Source organism: Myzus persicae, unplaced genomic scaffold (assembly GCF_001856785.1).
Source record: "Myzus persicae strain clone G006 unplaced genomic scaffold, MPER_G0061.0, whole genome shotgun sequence".
NCBI lineage: Eukaryota > Metazoa > Arthropoda > Insecta > Hemiptera > Aphididae > Myzus > Myzus persicae.
The window spans coordinates 682,188-696,342 of NW_019104222.1; the positions used below are offsets into that span (position 1 = coordinate 682,188).

At 26.8% G+C, this 14,155-nt stretch overlaps 1 protein-coding gene across 1 annotated transcript in view; it reads right to left on the bottom strand.

Moving 5' to 3' along the window:
• The window catches only part of LOC111040161 (glutamate-gated chloride channel-like), a 61,839-nt gene extending 49,265 nt beyond the window's left edge, over nt 1–12,574 (bottom strand). The window contains exon 1 of the mRNA XM_022323927.1: nt 12,180–12,574. The gene's annotated coding sequence lies outside the window, so the exon portion shown is untranslated. The remainder of the gene's footprint in view (nt 1–12,179) is intronic.
• Nucleotides 12,575–14,155: the final 1,581 nt, after the last annotated feature.

Below are 14,155 nucleotides of genomic sequence, written 5' to 3' on the forward strand. Positions count from 1 at the left end.
TCATGAGTTATTGGTGCATCGAATTACAATATTTTGGTAATAATAACTAATATAACGTTTATTCGCTGTATTCATTAAAGAAACGTTCTTTAAAATTATGAATATTCTTAGTGAGTAGATGCATAAAAGTATCAAATTCGAATTTCATATGCACCTACCGTCTATTGTATATGAATAATATCATTAATATTCTGAGGTCAATTATGTGCATAATTAAATGGGCTCTTGTGCTTGTAGTATTTCCTTAATGTAACCTGTTAGATATATTATTAATATTTAATACGAAATATGAAAAAATTTAAATTGTAAGATCTGAAGCGACATAATTTTTAAGAAAAATAAAAAAACAGCAGTAATGATTATAGAAATAATCATATGTTGTAACCATATAGGTATATTTAAACAAAAACTAAGAAAATATGAAAACAAACAAATTGGGTAAATATAAATGGTATAGAAACAATTATATAGCATCAAAATTGATTAATTAATAGACATTATAATACCAAGCATCACCAACTAAGAAATTATTATTTTTTCTGCCTATATTTTTTTTTTTTTTTGGTAACCAATTTACAAACACATTGTTTTTATAATAATTGTATTTATTAAGAAACGAAAAAAGAAGGAAAGTAAGTAACGGCTCCTATGTCAAGTATACTTCGTCATTGAGGAGACATAATTCTAATGTAATATTAAATCTATATTCAAACATAAATCATTACATACGAAAAACGATTCTGAGTTAATACTTTCAACCGATATATAAATAAGTTTTTACGATGTATTTATATTGCTACTAATGTAATTTATTTTAATAATAATAATAATAATAATAATAATAAATATGATTGAATTAATTTTTGACAAAAACATTGCATTATTTATAATTGTCATTGTATTTATGTGTATAATATATAGTATCATACAATAAAATTTAATGTTCAAATACCCACGAATAATATTTTTAAGTTACAATAAAATAACTAAAACCATTATTCAAGTATATTAAGTAACTAATTTCGTCCAAATTTTGAATTAAAACATCTTAAAAAATCTGTGTATACCTTTTTTTAAAAAAATGTTTTGGTTACAATATAAACGTATTATGAGAAATCTTGTACTCAAATACCAATCCTAATTTATTAAAATTGAATATTTTATAAAACAGGTTCCACAAAATTACAAGAATATTGTTTGGAAATTTTCGTAATTTTGTCGAATTTCGTCAATATTTGAACTTTAAATGACTATGAAAAAAATCGTGCTTATGTTTCTTTAGTAATTAAAATTGCTGAAATACAATTTATAAAGAACCTTCTATACAATTTTTAATATTCGCCTGTTAAAAGTACCTACGAGATTCAATGTACTAACCAATAAACTAGCCACAAAGTTAGAAATCAAAATATTTTTACTGCTCCAAAAGATAATGATGGACGAAAAAAAACAACATTACAAAATGGAATCAAAAACCAGAATTTAAAATTACAGAGCAGAGATTTTATGCTTCTATAAATAACAGTCGTTATATATTTTCATTTTTTTTTATCATTGCGTCAACAGTATATACTTAAATATTTTTATATTTTTAGTATTAACAAACAGTATAATATTGCTGCTGATGAATTATGATAAGAATTGACGCATTCCTAGTATGGAAAATTGTTAATATATTAAATGCATTATTAAAATGAATTAGTTCTCATTATATTTAGAATTGATGTGGTTATCATAAAATATAAAACTAAAGGTATTACATGCATTAGAAAATCTGATTTTTCATTGTTGAATTTACTAACATGATATGCAAGTATAGTTTTATTATTTATAATAATTAAGAATAAATTAAAAATTTAATTTTTACTGACACAAAAGATTTAAATATTTAACTGATTGCAATACTATTTGCTTTTTGTATAAATTAACATATTGTAATATAACTACTTACTCAATTTTTTACTTTCGTTATTCATTTTTTTTGATTTTCTATAACCTTGAATAACAATTCACTGAAGCTATTCTAATTAAATTATACAATAAATTAATGACATTAAGTCGCCAGAGAAAAAACATTTTAAACGTATTTTTTACTACAGGATACAGTAATAACAATAGTATTTAAAATAATACATGTTCAAATTTCAATTATAATATAGTTAAACTTTCATATTCATATCTTATTGTTGTTTATGTCCCGGAAACCAGTTAATGAAAAATCAGACTTAGGTACCTACTAGCCAACAAAACCAAACAACCTCATCTCTTCCTCACACAGAAATAAACTTAATAGCAACAGCACAAATACTTAACATTATTAAAATCAAAACAATTGAAGCATATCAAGCTAATTTGAATCACTTGCCTCTCTACAAACTAGGAAATACACAACTCGACCTAAAACGTGGAAATATTCCTCTGATATTAATAACGAATATTTGAGTTAGAGCAATACACACTCAACAATCTCACTCCTACTTTATCAAACAAGTAACTTAGGTAAAAAATGTCCAAAACAAACCTTAAATTCCAACACATAGTGATTGATTGCCTTAGTTACATTTACCTATCAATCAATCCATCTTCACTAGTACAAACATTCTACAATGAAGAAAACACTGAAGAAGTATATACATTTTTTTCGCAAAAAAAATCTTCAATAGAAAAACACAGTGAGAATTTAAATTAGATTTAAGATGGTTTAACTTGCATTACACTATTTGAGATCGGAACATTAACAAATAGTAATAATAAAAGTACCTTTAGCTGTTAATCCACAATCGGATCATTTAATCATTGTCATTATTTAATTAATTGTCCCTTTAAGAGTTTTGACTTTCGATGAATATTCAGCCTCCGACTGATGTCGACCATACAAATCCAGAAATTGACGTGGTAGATCGTATTTGTGCGTGGTTGGGTGTCATGGCGTTTTTATGAGCTTATTGACCATGCAACTTGAGCATAAAACCGAAAGGGGCAGCAGTGGTTAATATGTTACCAGTGAGCAGGAATAGTATAATATGTGTGCGTCAGTCAATCTTTTGGACCATCAAATTTTTGATAGCCCTAACTTTTAGGCAGGTAAGTGGCAGATAACCGCATCTCCGCTAATAATATGTTGCTAACATAATCTAACCTACGATAGTTTTGTGACAAGTTTCAACATAAAAAATTATCGCCATTCATTAGGTAGGTAAAAATGAATCTATTGATGTATACCTTTTAGCCACGACCTGTAGGCTATAACTGTTTGTTGGAGGTTGACGTTATCAGCTATTAACGCACACTGTACTATCATGTTTTTTCACAGATACGCATATATCGTTTCGGCAAAAATATTTTCCTGTACGAAGAGTCGTGTGAATCGAAAATATTTATGTTAAAATCACGTTTACGCTCCAACATAGAATTAATTAACTCAATAAACTGTATGCGTACTAAGGATCATAGTATATTATAACAGGTTTAATAATATAGCCGATACATAGGCGCTGTAAATTATTATGATTTGAAAATTACAGTTATTAATAATACTATATTTGAGTTTTATGATTTGAAAAAAAAAAAATGTCTGAGCATAATAATTACTACATTAAAGTATATTATAAAGTTGTATATACCTACCTATTGTGTAAAACTATTATTATTATCTTATTATTATCAACAATATAAGAAAAAACATACAATTTAATCACTCATTACTCATACACTTTTCGAACGAATTTCAATTAAAATGCATAAAAACAAATTTTCCAAAAAAAATCACCTACTGTTTAATAATCATTCAAAGAAAAAAAACGATTTGAAGTGTCATTGTTGGTATAATGTATCCATTATTATATTTAAGCATGAGTGATTTGTATTATGTGAAACTATATTGACAGCAAACCATATGTCTAGCTATTAATAATATTTCAACCATATGAATCATTATAGAATATAAGAAACACTGTCCGAGGGGAAAGGGGTGATCACCTGTTATCACTACCCAGGTATCCGCCACTCACTGCATACTCCTTTTTGTGATGGTGGATATGGAACATAATTTTTCGTTTTGAAGAATAGGAGAAGGTTAAAGTATTGCTCAAAAAATTACTGATGTTCCTGAGGTATATTGTTGGAATAGGTGAGTTTCGAAAGGCTTCACTTATCTTAAATGTCATGACTGAAGAGTGACCAACAAACACATTGAGTTATTTTGTAGGCGATTATCCTATCCTCAGGGCACTACCCTTAGAAATAATATTATAACTGTCAATAATATTAATATATGAGTGGTAAAAGAAAATTAAGTGACGGTAGCAATAATATGATGTTCGGGTGGGTGAATGTTCACTTTTCCCCATGTCCGACAAGTCACCACTGCCCACTGGTCTGCCATTGATCGTAACTCGTAAGTCACAACCATAATAATATTATATTATACAAACAAAGTTTGTTTATTTTATAATATCGATTTCACGTTAAAAATTAGTGTTCTTGGCGACAGATGTTGCAATATTATTATTATTATTAGACAGTATACAAATGTGATCGATTTTGCACGAAATAGGTACTATGCAGTGTATACGCCTATATAGTAGTGTCGCTCTTTCATCCTACTTTTTCGTATGACATAATATTATTATGTAGCTACGACGTATTAAAATAGTCAAGAAAACGACGTGATCGACTGTGCTATTCGATTTTACGATAGTTGTGCCGTCACGCCGTTATGTCTTATGTCCCGTCAGAACTGTTTGAATTTCATTATTTTGCGAACACCATTTTCGCGACACGAATTTCTATTTCAAATGGCTTCTCTTTTTTTTTTTTGTAAATCACGAGTTCTAAGTCACGTATCCTCACTATGCGTATGATTTATTGATTTATTTGAACACGTGTCGTCCGCACTGAGTACATACTGACATTCTTACCTGAATTATTTTTTAAAACAAAACCAACTGCAACTGTGTAGGTACACGGCCATAGAAATAATGTGATTGCTTGATAATCAAACAGGGAATAATCATGCAATGAATATTGTTCAGCTTATTTGAAAAATAGTCCTCTCTAGAAGGGTAAGACGTGTATCTACAACAAGTGTTACAGCAGCTAAATAATCTTTCACCAATGATGTATAAATCGCTCTTGAGATAGGTACAAAATATGAACACGCTTTGTTGTACATCGTGTCGGATTTTTACAGCGTTCTTTCTGGTATTGATGTACAATGACAAGAATTAAAATTTAATGATTTATAATCTGTGTAAATTATCTTGTCCACCTACGTTCAGTATGAGCGTATGACAATATCTGATACTACCTATTCCTCTACAACTCGTACCAGTACATACAACACAAACATAAATCAAAATCACAGTTATCGAGTTATGTGATTTTAAATCTATTTTTCGTAATCGTTAAATTTAAAAGAAATATATTATTGCTTTTACAATATCGAAAATAAGTAGTTCATTAATACTTTATTTTATTGTAACTTTGAATATTTGAACCATAATATAATATCGCAAAACGAAGTTTATACCACTATAAACATCTTAGAAAACATTCAAAAATTCAGTTACAATAATTAAAAACAATCGTAATACATTAGTTAATAGGTATTGATATATTGTTCTCTGTATACCATGCTACTATTTTTTTTTTAAATAAAAAAAAATATTTTACAATTTAAAGTAATTCAAAATACAATTCTCGTGGAGTGAATAAAATTTAATTATATATTTACTCAGTATCCATCATTTAGAATAATCCCCACATTCATAATAATAAAATGGTTAAATTTTATAGATATTTCAAATTCTTGTAAATATGCATATGCACTCACAGACATAAACATAAAATATGTATGAGACATCTGTTATTGTGATAATATTATCCTTATTCCTTTGAAAGCCATCGAAAATGGTTTCCACTGTATATACAGATTACCCCAAGAAGATTTACTAATTACAGCTAGGTAGTAAAATTTACATTAAATCAAGCCATCATTTATAATTCTTGAATTAAAAATAATAAGCATACATTTATAATATACAAAATTGTTGATTACTTTACAATAAATTTAAAATGTTACAAAATTTGAAAGCATAATATTTTAATATACGTACCTGAGGCTTATGGTCATCTATTTTAATATATACCTATTATATTATATGTAGTTAACACGATACGTAAGTGAATAAATATAAAATCGATAATCTATACATTTAGAGTGTTGATATAAATTGTAACTTGTACTCACAGTATAACTGTAACATTATATTGAACATTTTTTTTTGTCAAGATTTATGACTAAATGAGAGGTCACCACACCCGCATGTGTTGTCTACGTCTAACAAAATGTATAAATTAACCTCATCAAAAGATCTATCATTTTAAAGGGAATCTAAAAATAGGATAATACAATAAGTAAATTGTATTATGATGTCACCCCATATTTATTTTACAATTCTTTCTAAACCCCTACGTACAAAATTTGTATGAATTAAACAAAATTAGAATTTCTATTATTTTTTTTTTTAATTATTCATTTCGTTTTATGATAATTTATTAAAGTAAAAAATGCAGTCACAAATTAAGTTAAGTATTTGCCATATGGATGGTTCACGGGTAAAAGGGAATACTTAATTCAATTTAAGCATTTTTTTTTTTATTATGCTATCTTGTAAAAAAACAATGTTCACAGTAGTTTTTTTTACCAAAATATAAATGATTGATGTATAATTTCTCATTTTAAATTAACTATGGAGAATGAAAAATGCATTACAATAAATGTAGAAATGAGACTTTCTTTCGTTTCCTAAAAAGTAGTAATTTAGACTTATAATAACGTCAAGTATTTTCTTCAACATACTCTAAAATACATAGTTATATATGTAATTTAACAATTATTGTTACTGAAGATCATAATATTTCATAAAATAATATATTTTATTGATTGGAGTTATCATTGTACCTATAGTTCAAAAAAGTACCAATAAATTGACTGGCAATCTAATATTAGAATGCATTGAAAAAAAGTTTTGGATGAAACCAAAATGTGACTTTTAATGGATTATTTATAGACTAGGATGACTGAATAATCGTTTTTAATAATTAATAAATACCACAGAATAAGAAAATTGTTTTGCTGTCCAGATGTGTAAATAATATGAATATTTAATCGTTTAGATATCCGTATCCCTTATCGAATGTTTAATGTAAATACTGACCTTTTTGATAGTATAAAGTTTGCGATATTTATGATTTAAAAAACGACTCGTGTTATCTAATTATTATTATCTAGATAAATATATCTATGTAGTAGGTACGTCTTAATAATATATGCCGGGCTATCCACTGTCTGGTCCCTGATATATTGATGCATTATCTACGTGGATATTCCTTATTAATTGATTCCTGACATTGAAAACTACTATTAAATGATTGCCAACATGAACAATAGATTGAACAGAGTATTGTATATATGATATCATATATATAAACAAAACGTTGTGGTAAAATATAGCATAAAAATATCGGTACTCAAAAGCACCTATTATATTTTTAGCATGAAATTGAGAGAAAAAAAACTAGTTTTACGATGTTTGCTATAACCAATCAATTACTTAACCACCTACTATCATATTCATTTTCAAATTAAATTAAGTGGAAAAGTATACCAGCTAACTGATATTTTATTCACACACGCCGATTATAAACACACAGAACAATTTTCATTCAGCGATGAACCTAATTTGATTAACATTTGAAAATCTATTAATTTAATTTAAATAAATCACATCAGTGAACGTACCACGTCCATTACAGTAAGTGTTTCAACTAATCGTTTATATAGTTACACCTAACACATAATTCTAAATTTAATAAATAGAGGTACCTACCTACCTAAATTCTTACCTATTTATACGCATTTAATTTCCAACCGTCTTAAAAGATAAAATTAATGTTGAAAACGTTTATTTTAAAAGCATTAAAGCAATTTTACAACTCTAATATTATATTTCTGCGTACTCTAACTAATATAGTTCCACCGTACATGAGGAGTAATCAGTCGCATACACTTTGATTCCGCAAATGAAATATGCAAATATGTGTTGGAAACTCGACAAAAGAGTAATTACTTACAATTAGGATGACACAACAAAATACATGATTGGTTATTGCTCGTGCAATTATCTTCCATAATAACAATAAGAGATATTAAGCTACGACGATAAATTAAGATCTAGCTAAACATAATGTTAACCTTGAAAACAATATGTTTTTGAAAAACTATTAGATGTATATTATATTTTAAATTATGTATATAACAATGAAAAATAATATTAAACTTACTACAGGCAAACTCGAAAAAAAAATTGAGAGGCACAGTATTAGTTATAATAATATTTGTCTCTCAATATTTTATACCTCCTAATATCATAGTATTATACGATTATGGGTCGATTTCGAAACCAGTTTTTACTTTTAAAAGTATTCAAGTGTTCTTATTTCTTACTCAGTATTGATTTGCTCGTAAAAGTATCTTAACAATAATTCATATATAATAGCTACTAGATCAAATACATTGAAATAATTATTATTTGCTTTCACATCTCATTAAATTATCCTAAGAAATCGTGTTAAAATCAAGGTTGAAACTTAAAATTGTAATTAACCATATTTCAATACACGTTTATTTATCTAAAATATGTATAATAAGTACCTATAATGTATACGTATTGGCGTTGATTGAATCAAATAAAATAACGAATCAAAATAAATTTTTTTAAATAGTTGGTCATAACTATTATTACTAATTATACAACTATAAATATTGAAAAAATATATATAACATTCATAAAGTCTATTATACCATGAGTCTAAAAATTATTTGGTCAAATTGTAAATAGTAATACTTACTTATGAGATATGATAATTATTTTGATTTGATTATTTAGAGTTCCCAACATTAACTATTATTTATAAATAAATTTCAGTCAAGGGCATCGACTTTAGTTAATCATTTAAAAATCTGACCAAAATTATAGAAAGATGAATTATTTTGTTGTATATATAATGTAGGTAATGATGTTCTTATTATTTTCATATACCTAGTAATGAATAAAAGCAATACCTATCTGACAAGCCTTTACATTAATATTAAGATAAAACTGAATATATTCTATTTCTATGCTGAGCTCAGATCAATAATTGTGACTTTTCTGATGAAAATAAATTTGATTCATTATTAATTGCAGTAAATTCTGCTTTATATCAATTTTTATTAGCTCGTAAAATACGGCATAACTATTTTTTAATTTACCCTAAATTACATTAATAACATACTGAATCCCCTTTAGTTGTAGAGAATATAATTTCTTTATTAAGCACGTGTGAAATACGAATTTAATATACTGCCAATGTTATGTTCATTTCAAAATGTACATCAATTAAAAGTATATTACGCAAATAATATAATAGGTAATAATGTTGTATATTATGTTTAAAATTTATTATGCATAGAGTATTATAGGTAGGTATAGACCATTTTATTTTTTAACATCACAACTAAACAACTGTTATACATATTATAGTATTACACATTTTTGAAGTGATTTTTTTATCATTCCAATATACCAGTACATACCTATTTATTGGGAATTATTATATTTTATTACATCAAAAATAAAAGTATACCCTTTTTACAGATTAAATTAAACAATAAAATAAACATATTACTATAATTGTTGAGCTATAATATTTTTCATATTAATGGCTAATAAAACTAAAATATATAATTTAATTATAAAACACGATGAGACAATCTATACAGTATTTATAATAAATACCTATACCAACAACAAAAAAAAAGCTTTTACGATATCGCTTGTACTGAACCATAATATTATTATATATTTATATAAGAAGATAAAAGTATTATTTTTAACAATATAACGCAGATTTATTTGTGAGAAGATCGTGATATAAATCATCTAGGTATACCTCCTATTGTCAAATAGGGTACAGTGAATATAGCAATTTTGAATAATGCATATAATATATCAGATAAGCTAAGCTAAAAAAAGCATTAAGAAGAGTAAGAAAAAATTAAGATCAACAAAATACTTTTTTATATGAATGAAAAAATAATAATAAAAAGAACAATTTTGGAAAATAAATAAAATATAGGGAAAAAAACAACTAGTGCTGCACAAATAAAAGTGCAAACAATAATACATTCATCGCTTCACTCAGAATCTAAAATGAAATGGGCTTACCTACATAATAAACAAAGGTAAATTATTAAATAATAATACGACATAGGGACATTGAATTAAAAGGACTATAATAGGTACATATTCAGAATAAAAGAAAAACGAGTAGGGCCCAACAATAATGGTCTTCTGATAATAAATAACAATCGACATTTTAAATGTTTTGAAAAAGGGGGAATAAATGTATAGGTACAACAAACAGAATTCAGTGATAACGTTAATAGCAAAGTAAATAGGTACCCACAAAAAAAATAATTACTGAAGGCCACACATCGAATAATTACACAAAAATCATAAAATATAAAAAAATGAGTTATAACAAATCATACTGATAGTAAAACAATTAATATGATACAAGTTGGCATTTGGTCTCTGCTTTATCAACAACCTTAATGATTCCGGACAATATAATAAATTTTAAGCTATTAATTTTAAAATTTCAAAAAATTATCAAAGACGACATTTTATATTGATTATCATCGATATCAATAGATATACAATAATAATTACTATTAAATACAACACTTATTACTATTATATATAGAACGAAAATAATAAAACAATAGGCACTTGTAAACTATTGATGTATTACTTAATATATTATTTTAATACTCGCATTGTGTAGAAGTTATTAAAAGAACAAATTTTCATCAGAAAGCTTTGTAATTAATGTGATGTTCAAACTATTAACTGTATGTAATAATAAGGACCTCATATCTTTGTTATGTTACGACTAAAAATTATTATTATTTTACAGTCGATATTAATTATTATTTATATAATTGTTGAGCTGTCATAGTGATTACTAGAACCTAATAAAAAAAAAAAACGAATGTGACGAATAAAATGCATATTACATATGTACATAGATCATAATATATTACTTATCTTTCTACTCAATGTTATAGCCAGAATTGATAAAACTGAGCGAACCAATGTTGTAATTTCATGATTAAAATAATAATTTATACATAGTCAAATTTCATTTTATGAGAGAATATTACGATCACCCTCCACAGACGTATTTTATAATTTACTTGTGTTATATTTGTTCACACACACACACACACACACACACACACACACACACACACGAGTATTTATGTAATCCCTAACAACAGAACTTCAAATATCAACATGTGCCTTTTGATACAAAACAATGAAGTATAACCGTTACTATTACAACTTTTATGAAACGCTAGTCTTGATTGTCTATATTCTTAGTAATTATTATTTCTTAGTCTATATTTTTAGTCTTAATAGAACTATACTACTATGTATGTCTTAAATCTACATTATTCTTGAAATATAAAGGTTTTCTTATATGTAAATAAAAATGTGTATTTCTCAAATGTTATTGTCTATGTCAGCTATGTGTATTACAAGCTTATGGTCATATTCAACAGTCCAAGATTAAAATAAAGAGCCACATGAATTTTTTTTTTAAGTAATGCATTTATGTTTAATATATTAGGTTAACTAAAATGCGAAATGATCTACAACTCTGGTATTAAGTTATTCTTGAATAATTAAGGAAAATTACTTTCTAGTTTAAAGAGAACACAATCAAATGCAATTTGAAGCACATTCATGAGAGGGGTGGGTATAAAATTATTTTTTTATTGTTCGAGATATTCAAATTGGAAGTATCAACGATAAACTTACTACTAACTTAGTTATAACGTAAGCACTGACGTTATTAAAAAAAAAAAAAAAAAAATGTATCCGTAGTTACTGAATATTCAAAATAATATATTTTCTACTTAACGGTGTAGATTGAATTTCTTGTCACGTAGAAATTCGATTTTTTTTTCATTACTATTAAATTTAAAACCTCATTTCCATTCACTGTATTAAACAAAAAAAAAAACAAAAAACAAAAAATACAATTTTTGAATAAACTCCACGTACCTTTCACGTTCTGTTTTCTACTCCTTAATCCACGAACCAGCAAACGTCGAGCCTGTATACGCGTTCGTTGGAGCGAAGTTTATCGCAAGGTGATAACGTGCTATAATATAATACCAGGCCCTATAGGCACGTATATAACCGAAAACCTCAGAACTATTTCAAAAACCGAAGAAAATTACAAAAAAAAAAAACGAAGGAACAATATATTAATGGGATCGACGCCGGTCGTAATACAGTGGTCTCGCGACTGTTATTGAAACGCATCCGAATCGAACTTGGTTATAATAATATATCGCACCGCATTATTATTGTTATTTTGGTGGCTAAACGATTTATATCGGAGCACCATGAACGAACAACGGCTAGGCGGGCACTGCGCCGACGATAAATTTTACGATAAAAACATGTTACACGGCGACGAACGGTTCACGAACCGCTTCACGGGGGTGTTGTGATTTGGTTTTTTTTTACTCAATGGTAGTGGTAAAATCACAGTGACGTAGCATCGCATGCTACTATCATACGATAGTATGTGGTGTGCACGCAAATGAATACCAATAGTGCAGGTAGGCGCTCACCGCAGTGCTCACACGCGTTAGGTAAAATAATATCGGTGTCGGATGCGGGAACGAAATTCATAGGATTTGAAAAAATAATATTCATATATGTAATGCAGAGATGAGTAAATATTATTGTCTTCATAATTTATTAAAATGTCATGATTAATGTGTGTGAGAGCGTGTGTTTATTTTTTTTTTTTGAGAAAGTAAGTACAGTTCAACTGTTCGTTGACCGTCCACAACGCAGAAACACGATTTTCTAATGGACTGCAATTTTTATTTGTAAGTGGAACGCTAGCTCGCGAATCTATCGCGTCGAAAACTGTTACATTACAAACGGCAAATTCATCTTGTCATCGGTGTTATTTTTAGAAGGTTCCGTCGTGTCTTACTGGCCGAGTTAATTATTATTAATACACACATTAATGTTCATTAAAAACCACAAAGCGATCGCCAATAATGAACGGGTCAAATTGTAATTCAAATAACAGACGTACCTACTGCAAAAGAACAATATTATACAATATATTACGTTTACGAAGACATTGAAATTAAACATCGTAAATATTATATAAATATCGTGGCTGTCGTGAGGTTCAAATGAAGAAATATTAATATTACTTCAGTACCGTCTACGAGTTACACATTTACAATACTATACCAACTTCAACCAGACGAAAAAGGTGTTCCGAGGCTTCCCTATTTGAGGGGTCATCTGTAGTTTGAAAAACTGCCGACTACAAGAAAATTACGAGAAAAAAAGTAGTTGTAGTTGTATATGTTTTTATGTATGAGTAAAATGCTAATATAAAACAAATTTAGGTACTAAAATATTAATAAAATTGTATTGCTATCACTTATCATCATTATTATTTATATTAAAGCTTAATTAATTAATTAACTTCATTTTTAACTTAAATGAGTTTTATTAATATAAACTTAATAAATAAAAAGTTACTTTTAATCAAATCCAAGTTACGTAGGTTATAAATTGTCAAATAATAAATATAATACAATTATTATTGATTATTTATATTGGATGAACATTTACTAAAATATGAAATAAAAAAATTTATTTTATTTTATTGTTCCATTAATCAGAATTGTTCAATAAAAAACTTAACTAAATACAAATACACCATACCACACTGCGGCATAGGTTAGGTGAGGTATACTTTAATAATAATAATATTAATAATTATTGTGTGTTTATAAAAATAAATACTTATATGATGTAGGTAAAAATATACAATTTTTTTCAGGAAAGTATTACAAAATATTTTTGTCATAATGGGTACCTATAAAATGATATAAAAAGTTATACCTGTTTTAATTGTTTAATTAAATCCAATTGGGTTATGCTCATATATATTTAAAATGTTTATTTTTATAAACAGCCAGTCAGTATTGTCAATA